The following is an 11,454-nucleotide window of genomic DNA, read 5'->3' as shown; positions in this document are numbered from 1 at the left end:
GGGGAATGGGATCGGACCGGACTGGGCGGTATCAGAGCAGGGGGCGGAGAGAGTCGGGGGTCGCTGGGCGCCTGGCTCCGCACGCCCCATGGCTTCCCCCCGCCCCTACCCTGGAAAACAGGCCCGCCACTTTCCATACAGCTCGTTCGGTTTTTCTGGAGGAGGAGGACACCGGAAGGGGCCCGGGGTTCGCGCGGGAGGAGGGGAGGAAAGGAAGGGAACCGCGTGGGTGCGGAGGCGATGCTTCTGTTTGGGCCAGCCTCCAGGCAGTTTTTGCTGCATTGCGACGACTGCCACCCCCACCCCGGCCAGTTCCTAAGGAGCAGGAAGCCGGGAACATTTGCAGCAGCAAATGGCCGTGTGGCCCCAGCGAGGCACAGCCTGTGAGCAACCAGGAGGAGGCGTTCGACTTGCTAGGAGTTACTCAGGGATGAAAAAGTTGTCGGCGATGCCCACTCAGACTCCACCTACCTTCCTAACTTCTGCTCTTGGCACAGATCCAATCGGAAGAATGTGGATGACTAATTATAAACTGAAAGTCCACACAGTAGGCTAAGCTGGAGCAACAGAGTATGGACGTGTGCTTTCTCTGGCTGCTGATGAAATGTTTGTTTTACAGTAGAATTTAAGAGACTGAGCTCATTCAACAAAAATTTTTTATTGAGTTCCCAGTGTGCTAATTAGTACTGTGCTTCGTGATCCAATGGTTTAAGTCATTAAAAAACCAACAAGGAAGAATTAGCCAGTCTTTTCTTTGAAAGGCAGAGAGTGGTGAGAGAAAAAAATCTCACTACCCACTGATTGAGTCCCCAAATGCCCACAAGAGCCAGTGCTGGACCAGACTGTTGGTGACAGGGACCAGACCCTGCAGTCCACACCTGCTGCCTCCTGGGATGGTCTTGAGCAAGGAAGTGGGATCAGAAACCCAGCTGGGACACAAACCTGGAGACTGACATGGGATATGACTGCCCAGGCAACATCCTCACTGCAGTGGCTCCAAAAGCCCAAACCCTCCAGATTCAATTCTTGCAACAATGCATACTGTGCCAGGCAGGATAGAGCTTATTAGGGCAGCTTATTGATACAGTTCCAGATTGCACACGTGACTCAGCAATCATCACAGCAAAAAAAAAAAAAAAAAAAAAAGCCGTGTGGGGCAGCAGAGTGGGAATGATTATATATTCAACTTGTAGTATAGAGATGAAGTAGGAGCTTTCGTCACAAAAAGGAAATGAATTGCTTAGACGTATTGGTAGTGTTGATGATCTGATGGTCAGAGAATGGCCAGTGAGGCTAGCAGCTGACCAGTGTTCTGAGACAGAACTCAGAATGCAGAGGTGGAACTCAAAAAGGTTTTATGTGGTTTACTGCCATTAAACAGACTGGGACAACTGAAGAAGCGACAGGTGCAGAGGAAGTGACTTCTCCAACATTCCTGTTGCAGCTGCCATCTTAGCACAACTGTAGGCTACTTGATGCCTTTCATTTTGATTTGCTTTAGGTGGCTCACGCACATCTTAATTCCCTTACAGATCTGCAAAGCCCTGAACTAGAACAGCTAGTAATTGTATATTTTAAGAAATTTTTTTAAAGGTATATTTATTTTTATTTGAAAAGCAGATTTACAGACGCACGAAAAAGAACTACCATCTGCTGGTTCACTCCTCAAACGGCTGTAAAAGTCAGGGCTGGATCCAGGATGTATCCAGGAACCAGGAGTTTCTTCCATGGAAGGACACAAAGACTTGTGCCCTTCTCTGCTGCTTTCCCAGGCACCTTAGCAGAGAGCTGCATTAGAAGTGGAGCTACAGGGCCCAGCGGCGTGGCCTAGCAGCTAAAGTCCTCGCCTTGAACACGCCTAGGATCCCATATGGGCACCGGTTCTAATCCCATATGGGCACCGGTTCTAATCCCGGCAGCTTCGCTTCCCAGCCAGTTCCCTGCTTGTGGCCTGGGAAAGCAGTCAAGGACGGCCCAAGGCTTTGAGACCCTGCACCCGTGTGGGAGATCCAGAAGAGGTTCCTGGTTCCCGGCTTCAGATTGGCACAGCACCAGCCACTTGGGCTCACTTGGAGAGTGAATCATCAGACGGAAGATCTTCCTCTCTGTCTCTCCTCCTCTCTGTATATATGACTTTGTAATAAAATGAATAAATTTATAAAAAAAAAAGTGGAGGACTGAATCCAGTCAGCTTCCATATGGATGGCAGCACCACAAGCAGAAGCTAAGGTTTCTTTGGAGTTTTCAACATCCTCATTTTAATCTGTACTCCAAAATAGGGATATGGCATTGTTTCATGCATTCTTTTATAGTAGCAAGGTATCTTGAATTTGAAATAACGTAATGCTCACTTCAGAAACACATATACTAAAATGAAATAATTATCAGTTTCCATGAAACAATTATCAGTTTCCATTAAACAATAGCATCCTGGGGTAGGCGTGCTGGTGCAACAGGTTGAACCATTCCATATCTATTTTTTTCTTTTTTTCTTTTTTCTTATTGATTACATTGCATTATGTGACACAGTATTATAGGCACTGGGATTCCCCCCACCCCTCCCCAAACTCCCCCAACATGGTGGATTCCACCACCTTGTTGCATTACCACAGTTCAAATTCAGTTGAGATTCTTTCATTGCAAGCATCTACCAAGTATAAAGTCCAGCGTCTTATTGTCCAGGTAAGTTCAAACGTTTCTGGGGGAGACCATCTCTGGTCTCAAGGTAGAGCCGGCAGAGTATCATCCTGATCAATTAAAAGCCTCGACATTACATCAGTAACATTTTATAACGTTATAGAATTAGTTGACATGGTATCGGGTAACCAATATGTAAAAAGAGAAAAAAAAAAAAAAGAACAATGCAAGTTGTGTTCATATTCCATAGAGGTTCAATGAAGTGAGGGAGGTGGCAATTGCTCTAATCCATCCATCCCCAGAGGAGTTAACCAGGTGGGCGGAGCCTGTGACACAGGAGGGGCACAAGGGCGGTCTTGGGTGGGCCCAGGGGTGGGCCCAGGGCGGTCCTGGCTGGGCAGAGCCTGAGACGCAAGGAGGGGCACAGGGGTGGTCCCAGAGGCACTTATAAAAGCTGAAGCCCAGCCTGCTTTTCCCAGTCGTTCCAGACAGCAGAAATCTGGTGGAGACAGCACTAGTTCCAAGCAGCCCAGTCTGTTGTGGGTAAGTTGGGGCGTGCTGGGTAAGATGGGTGGAGAGCTAGGGAGAGTTGGGGCTGGGGAAGAGGCAACAAGGGTAGCCCTGATAGGGTAATGAGGATGGGGCTTGAGTGAGACGTCCTATGGGAATGGGGTAGAGGCCACGTGTGTCCCTGAGGGAGGTGTTCTCTGACCAGAAGGCACCCTGGGCTCCCTCAGGCGGGCGCCTGCAGGGCCGAGCCTGGCCAATGCAGGCTCCCTCACAGGTAAGCCTCTGCTCTCAGACCTTTTGTCCTACAAGGCTTTGGGCAGTGCACAGGAGACCATGTGGCCCAGATTCTGAGTGTTGGGGAATCTCAGAGCTTGATACAGATAGGGGGCACGTGGGTTGACTCTTCCACTTTTGCAGGGCTTCACACCGCGTGACAGTCTTGCACAGAGCACAGGTTGTGGGAATCAAAATGAGCTCAGTTTCCGAAGACAAGGCGGAGATTTCTGACTGCGACGCTGCGCCATGTTCTAACCACACCTCCTTGGTGAATCCAGTCAATGATCCACTCAGTATGGAGGAGGCAGGTAAGGTGTCTCCACAAGTCCAATGGGATTAGAGACCCTCCCTGGGAGGTTTCCTCTTCCAATCAGATTTCCAAAAGATTGATTTGGAGGACACAGTGACAGAAGGAGGGAGAGAATAGCTATTGAGCTGGTTAGTTTCTCAAAGAGCCTCAACAGTCGGGGCTGGGCAAGGCTAGAGCCTCCCACATTGAAGTGGTGGGGAGAGGGTGCGGGGGCAGCACCATAAGCACGGGGGTCTTAGGCTGGAGGGGGACTGGATCAGGAGAGGAGCAGCTAGGACCCGAAACTGCTTCAATATGGATTATGGAATGGTGCTTACAGGAGGAAAATTAGCTCTTGAGCCACCCTACCAAGTTCTCCCTTGCTGTCTGCTTGGGGCTCATGTGATAAATTGGAGCTAGAATCTATTTGTCTGGCTTTCCTGCTAGAGATATGCAATGAGATGTTTCCTTGTGCCGTGTCTCCAGTGGTGGTTAGCGTCCGGGTTCAGAGCACAGATCAAGGGGTGAAGGAGTGGTATGGCATGGCTCAGTGACCTGCCATAGGCTGAATGGGAATCTCTAAAGCCTTCTATTCATAGGTTGTAAATTTGCTGGGTTGGGCAAGGCACCCTAGTGCTGGTCGATCATGGCTTTCTTCAAACAGATGTGCAATCTAAGACTGCTTCACAGAAGTACCAAGAATGTGGGTGGCAGGCCTTTGGAACAGTCATTAAGACCCTGTACCCAAGGAGGCAGAGGGTAATGGGCCAAGTAGCTGGCTTGTCCCTGACTGTTGGCGACAATTGGGGCATGAACCAGGGGATGGACTATCTCAGCATGATTCTCGCTGCCGCTTTGCCAAGTTCAATATTGTGATATCCAACGAATGTACCTCCCACTGTTTGTTCTGTAATATAACCAGAATGCTACTGACGGGGTCCAGGGGGGGGCTGGTACTGGTGGACACAGATTGTCCTTGGTGTTGTGTGGACACCATGAGTCAGAACACATATATGCTGGACAGCTAGACAGAATGTGTCAAGTGTTCCACTATTTGTATCTTCCATGTGTCCAGGAAGAAGCAAAGGAGAGGGTGATGTGCTTGATCACCGTGAGTGTGACATCATTGAAGAGAAGGACGTCAGTATGGAGAATGAAGACAAAGAGAAGGCCAGGATGTCAGAGGAGGACGCCCCTGTAATCGTTGAGTATGAGGAGGAGACCGGTGAGTCTGAGGATGACACCAGTACGGAGACTGACTATGATGGTGAGGCCAGTGACTCTGAGGAGGACACCAGTACGGAGACTGACTATGATGGTGAGACCAGTGACTCTGAGGAGGACACCAGTACGGAGACTGACTATGATGGTGAGACCAGTGACTCTGAGGAGGACATCAGTACGGAGACTGACTGTGATGCAGAGGCCAGTGACTCTGAGGAGGACACCAGTACGGAGACTGACTATGATGGTGAGGCCAGTGACTCTGAGGAGGACACCAGTACAGAGACTGACTATGATGGAGAGACCAGTGAGCTGGAAGAGGACGTCAGTATGGAGACTGACTATGATGGAAAGACCAGTGAGTCTGAGGAGGACACCAGCATGGAGACTGACTATGATGCAGAGGCCAGTGAGCTGGAGGAGGATGCCCTTGCCGAGGCTGAGCATGAAGATGAGAACCGTGATCCAGAGGAGGATGCCCTTGTCGAGGCTGAGCATGAAGAGGAGGCCAGTGAGCTGGAGGCCGCCCTTGTCGAGCCTGAGCGTGAAGAGGAGGCCCGTAAACTAGTGATATATGGTCCTGAGGAGGGTCGCAGAAGGGCACAAGCATTTTTGAGTGAAAAGGGAAGTAATCTGAAGTCCTTTCAAACTTGGATTGATGAGTTCTTACGCAAAGGGAGGGGCACCAAGACTCTGCCTCAGAAACCCTGCTTCCCCGTCTGGGAAAAGCCCTATTACAGCCCCTTCGGATCTGAAAGGCAATTTTTGGCGTTTGTCAGGAGGGATCGTAAGGAGCGTCTCAGAAACAGCGTGCATGTAGGTCTGCAGTGTGAGTTGGAAAAGGAATACATGTGTACGTGTGCCGAAGAGCGAAAGAGAAAGCTGAGTTTGGGCTGCTATGTAAGAATTGCTGAGGAGCAGAAACCGGAGAGGCCGGTCCGTCTCTGTAGCACAATCCGTAGTGAACATGGAGAGGGCTTCTTTCTACAGAAAGTCTTTCTTCCTGCTCTGGGATCATCACACCCTCCAGCTGAGGTGATCTTACGGCTTGGTTGGTGCCCAGCCAAAGTGGACAAGGCCACTCAGTGTAACAGGAGCTGCGAAGAAGAGGAAACGGAACCCCAGGCCACCACGGGGCCAGAGGACGAGGCTTCCTGCAAAGAAGAGGTGGGAGGAGAAAATAGGTGGGAGTCGCTGAATGCAACTCCAAAAGTCTTCTGCAAGCGAAAGTTCTTCTTCCAGACTAAATATCCTTACTCTGCATTTAACTCTATCTGTGGTTCTGTCCTAAAGATGGTCAAAAGAGATAAAGAAATCCAGTGCAACATGAACTTGTTGGAGACTCATCCAGATGTCTGTGAGGTGTGTGGTGGTCGGCGTGACTGGAAGCTGGGATGGGCAGGCTACAATAGGAGATAATGCCTGACGGGGAAATAATAGTGCTAGACTGACGCTTGTGAAGATGATATGGAGGACAAATTCGGAGATTGTTGATGCGGAATAGTGTGGCTGTTACTCTTAGATGGCAACTCCTCTTGTCTTTGGTCCACAGCCTTTTAACTCTGTTCCCTGATAATGTGACATTAAATGTATCAGTGTGTAAAAAGCATACATGGAAAAAATAAATAAAAATTTTAAAAAACCATGCATGGATTTCGATGTTTGATTCAAAACACTCATTCTGGTGTTGTAACATGTGAATGCAATCTAGCTTAAATACCAAGCAGGGTAAGAGATCCGTTGAACACCAACATGAATTCTGTCCATTTAGAAGCTAGAGTCAACATCAAATTTGTGGCAAAGCTTAGGTACAAGAATGGGAAAATTGGTGTCAAACTACAGGAGGGAATGGGAGAATAGGCAGGCCAGCGGTGAAGATACATACTCCTAGCCTCTGCTGGAATACCTGGGTTTCTCTTCAGGAAGGCAGTGGGAAGGCTCAAGCAATTGGGTTCCTGCCCCTCATGTGGGGATTTTCATCCCCATGTTGCCAGCCTTTGCAGAATCACCAACATGTCATTATTTGCCTTTCATAAAGTGCATTCTTTCAAAATTTGTAAAATCGATTTTTGATAGTGTTTGCACATCGCCGAGAAGGCAGGTCCATGAGGACCACCGAAGGGTTGGGGTACTGGGGAAGGTAGGTGGGACACATACTTCCAATCTCCCTTTTCTTCCCTTTTCTCCTGTATGGGAGGTCAGGAGGGAGGGAGAGGGAGCTGCTCCCAGCTGCCAAACTACATCAGTCCCCAGGGATGGGGACGTCCATTTGGTGTCATCTTAGAAACCTTGATGTGGAGAAGAATGTTCTGAGAGTACTGCTTGAGTGATTTTGATAATCCTGAGATGCTGTTGGTTTCACTGTTCCAAGGTTGAGAAAATCCTTCCAAGGTCCAGTGGCTGACAGTCCATCCTAGTGCATCCACTCACCTAGATACATGGTGTATATCTTGGTCAGGAGACTTGTCCAACCTGTTTTGCTCTCCATCTTCTCCCATGGCATTCAACGTCCTCTGCAGGCCCAATGAGCTGGCCATCATGTCCCTCTCGTGCATCTGGGCATGCTGTTCTCTGCATACACACCAGCAATCAAGGAGGCCCAGGCCCAACATATGCTTTCTAAAGTCAGACCACAAACTCTCCTTGTGACCAGAGTTTTTGGAGTTCAGTGGTCCAGTAACCCCAGACCTGACTCTTGCATGTGCCCTGTGGGATCAGTTCATTCTGTTATTTATATCAGAATGTGTGTACACACTGGTGAGTATAGTCGCTTAGTCAATTCTGTCCCCATCCCCACGTTCCCTAAATGGGGGTTACAGCCTAACCCAGCCTAGGCTGCCACACATTTGGCCCTTGTGCACACCAGCGGAACTGCAGCCTTATTGTGGTGACCCTCAATAACCTCCACCAGGCTTGCTCCCAGCCCGGGTTACTGTACATGCCAGTATGTGCAACAGTGGGTGTTACTGCCTTGCCCAGCCTAGCACACCCCCAGCCTTGGCTCTCATGCACACCAGCAGAAGCTGCAGCCCAGCAGGGAAGTGCCCAGTTTGCCCACTGGGTCCAGTTACCTGACCAGATCAGCATTTCCCAGGAAGTACTGTGATCCCATATACGTGACCGGCCCCCTATCGCTGCACTTGCTAGCAGATGCCAGCCAGTTGACACTTATCCTGGCACTTGCATGTGCCAACAGATGCCATGGCCTGGCCCAGCCCAGTGTTCCCTGAAACCCAGCTCATGTGGAGGCTGACAGTTGTTGCAGCCCTGCTCGGGGTCTGTTGCAGCCCAGTCTGCCCCTAGTCCCAGCTCTCACACTCACCAGTGCGAGCAGTGGCCCAGCAAGAGAGCCCTTATAGTGACCCCACTAGGTTTGCTTCTGGCCTTGGGTCTTGCTTGTGCTGGTGGATGCTGTAGCTCGGTCTGACATGACCCATCTTACTCAGCATTTGCAGATAGGTGCTACAACTTAGTTCTGCCCAGCTTGCCCCCCCCCCCCAGTTCCAGCTCATGCTGGAGGGTGCTACAGTAGAGTCCAGCCTGGTCAGACCCCTGTCCTGACTCTCAGACCTGCCAACAGGTGTTGCAGACTAGTCCAGTTCAGTGATCTGGCAGCAGGGCACATAGCCTGGGGCCTGGCCTGCCTGCCAGGGGTCCATGCACACTGGTGCATGGATCCCGATGTCTGCCTTTGTGCCAGCATCTCAAGTGTGCATTCTTAATATCTAGTGCTTCATGGAGATATTGCTGTTCAAAAGGGCCTGGCCAAGTAACTCCCAATCAAAACAGCACACCCTGGCTGTTTACAGCCCACCTTAAGTAAGCTGGGTACAGACACAAAACCTAACAATGGAATCTTGCTGGTGTCCCAAGTAAACAGGACCAAAAGAGAAGAGGCAGATAATAGTAACCAACACCACAGTTGCATCCTTGGTTGAGCTTCCACAATTCTGACCAGTTGTAAAGTGGAGCAAACTGGAGCCCTGTCATCAGCCCTGGCCCCTGCTACTCCTGCATACACCACAGGGGGGCAGAGGACACATTGGCCTGGGAAGGAGGTCTGAGAAATTGGAATAGGGGCCACAGAGGGCTTGTTTGATATGTATGGAATGCCTTCCAGGAGCTTTTACAGATGGGCCACTATACCCACAGGTATTGGGTGTTGAGCAGGGGGACCAGAACGGGGCTTCTGCAGGGCCTACCTGGGTCAGGCCAAGGTACCACCTACCCAAGGGCACCAGAGCTGGGGTTGGAGGCAGGCTGGACTGTGCTGGGCGAGGCTGCAACATCTGCAGGTGTATGTGAAAGTCAAGGTTGGAGGCTGGCCAAGCTAGCTGAGGCACAGTACTCCACAACCATGCAGGAACTAGATCTGGGGGTGATCCAGGTAGGGATTCTTCTGGGTTGTGCCAACCAATCCACAGCACATACACAAGAACTGGGGCTGGGATGGGCAGGCTGGGATGTGCAAGACACATGCACAAGACCTGATGGCACATATGAGAGCTGAGCCTGTGGTAGGACTGACCAGGCAGCCACAACCATTGGTATATATGCACTGGCTGCTATAGGGGGTGAGCCCTACACCAACTGGCACACATGACAGCTAGATCTGAGAAACTTTCCCAGGCAAGGTTTCTGAGGGCACTCGCTAAAGGACCACTGTACTCAGAGCCCAGCCACATGGAAAGCATGGGACCTGCCATTCAACCCTGCAGCATGTGTTGCAGGACTACCTTGATTGGCATGGGTGTGCCTAAGCTCCAATATGGCTTGCTTTGGGTTAATCCCACATAGTCTTATCCACAATGTTTCTGCCCAGGAGGAGAGTGGACGTGGTAAATGCAGGACACAAGTTCCTGGGGAACTGCTCCCCTTGCACAGTGTAGTGAACGAACAGAACTTTTCATGAAGAAAACCCAAAGCAAGCCTCAGAAGACTGCTGCCAGAGCCAACGCTGTGACCGGCGTGGTAGGTGAGGCAGCTGCCTAAGACCGAGATCTTTCTGTCATTCCACAGGAGGTCTGGTTTGATCTAGCTCCCATCTGATCTGCCTCAGAAAGCCACAGAAGCTAGCCTCACGTGCTTGGCACTCATGCAATCCACATGGCACACCTGGGCGGAGTTTCTGTTCCTGGTTTTGACCAGGGCCAGAGCAGGTCATTGGGTTTGTTGTGGGATGTATCAGCAAATGGAAAATTTCTTACTCTCTATCACCATTCGCTTTTTGTAACCCTGTCTTTCAAATGAAGAAACATGTATGTATATATTAAAGATTTCACAGACTTCTAAAGGACTTTTTAAGAATATTTTTCTTGGGCCTGGCGACGTGGCCTAGCAGCTAAAATCCTCGCCTTGAACGCTCTGGGATCCCATATGGGCACCGGTTCTAATCCCAGCAGCTTCACTTCCCATCCAGCTCCCTGCTTGTGGCCTGGGAAAGCAGCAGAGAAGGAGTCAAAGCTTTGGGACCCTGCACCCCCATGAGAGATCTGGAAGAGGCTCCTGGCTCCGGATCAGCACAGCACCGGCCACTGTGCTCACTTGTGGAGTGAATCATGGAACAATAGATCTTCCTCTCTGTCTCTCCTCCTCTCTGTGTATCTGACTTTCTAATAAATAAATAAATCTTTAAAATAAAAAAATATACTTTTAAAAAGACTTTCCATCCACTCTATCACTGCACAATTGGCGACACAACTGGCATAGTAGCAGGCCAACGGCAGAAGCCTGACGCTCACCTGGTGGCAGTGTTTCAAGTACTTGTTCTATCTTCTACTGCTTTGCCAAGTCTATTAGAAGAGATTTTACTGGAACTCAAATTGGCCCCTATTTAACAAGCTTTAGCAAGCTTTCTGGGGAGGTAGCTGCTTAACTCACTGCTTCTACAATGCTGGTCCCATAAATCATTAACACCAATCAAAAAAAAAAAAAAAAAGAAAGAAAGAAAGAAAAAGAAAAAGAAAAACACCATAGCTTGAGCACCCACTCAGTTCCCTCTAATGGGATTTCCCTTTTTTGTCTGGGTCACAGGCTCTTTGGCAGTGACAGGATGTAGGTGGGAACCTAGACCACAAGTAGACATCAGCTGCATGGCCAGGCAGGTACAGGTGCTGACTGTGCTTCAGAGCCATGTGGATGCTGTATGTTTTGCAGTAGTCTGCATGGGAAATGGTCCTTAGTCACACAGAGCGTCCATGAAGACACTGTTGAGACAAAGCAGAGAGCCACTTCACCACAATCCCTGTTCCAACAGAGCAAGGTCATCCTATCCTAACTCTCCTTAATCCCATCAACCCCGGCCTGCCTGACTGTAGCCTCCATTACGGGGTTCTGATTTTAGCTAAACCTTTCCCAGTCACACCTACCATTCACTGACATAAAACTGTTAGGAAGTTATCGAACAGCATTTCTGCATAAATCTTGTCTCCTCCATATTCACTCAAACTTCCAAACTTCCACCTGAATCTTATCTACCTTAATACTTTCAACTTTGTTTTTCTTTTCTTTTTCTTTTT

This window comes from Ochotona curzoniae, unplaced genomic scaffold, assembly GCF_017591425.1.
Source record: "Ochotona curzoniae isolate NIBS_2020 unplaced genomic scaffold, NIBS_Ocur_1.0 scaffold_3835, whole genome shotgun sequence".
NCBI classification, from domain to species: domain Eukaryota; kingdom Metazoa; phylum Chordata; class Mammalia; order Lagomorpha; family Ochotonidae; genus Ochotona; species Ochotona curzoniae.
This window is presented reverse-complemented; position numbering follows the sequence as displayed.